We start from the raw sequence: 500 nt of genomic DNA on the forward strand, positions 1-500 counted from the left end.
CGCCTAAACTGGAATGGTTGCCAGTATTTGTGGCAACCATTCCTCTTTTTCTAATTTAGCCATAAAAATATAAAGACATTAAAAAAACTCAACAAAAGTTGCATAAATGAACAAGACCATTCCCATATCTCACTCAACTCCCCTTCCCTAGGACTTGTATCTTATCACACAAATGAATCCTTCTGCATGGTAAAGCGTGCTCCCTTTACCATGCAGTCTTCAAGCCATGCATCAGTGCCACTTTGCTCCTTCAGACTAGTGGCCACCATGTTTTTCTAATAAAAATTGTTGACAGGAAATGTAAAATTTTAGGGATACTCTGATCAGGTTTTTTGCTGCCAATTCTGATCACCCATCAGGCCGTTCACAGCCAATTACCTGGATTGGCTGTTCATTTTTCATGTTGGGTATAAATGCTACAATTTGATCTGTCAAAATTTAAAAAATGATCTAGCAATAAATTCACCTAATTTAGACATAAACATGCAAAAGATTTGCAA

The 500-nt window shown here is 37.0% G+C and overlaps 1 protein-coding gene across 4 annotated transcripts in view; it reads left to right on the top strand.

Moving 5' to 3' along the window:
* Window positions 1-500, top strand: part of LOC106963916 (chromodomain-helicase-DNA-binding protein 1) — a 61,538-nt gene that overhangs the window by 11,312 nt on the left and 49,726 nt on the right. The window lies entirely within an intron of this gene.

Source organism: Poecilia latipinna, unplaced genomic scaffold (genome assembly GCF_001443285.1).
Source record: "Poecilia latipinna isolate Pla-1442-1.1 unplaced genomic scaffold, P_latipinna-1.0 Scaffold1599, whole genome shotgun sequence".
NCBI classification, from domain to species: domain Eukaryota; kingdom Metazoa; phylum Chordata; class Actinopteri; order Cyprinodontiformes; family Poeciliidae; genus Poecilia; species Poecilia latipinna.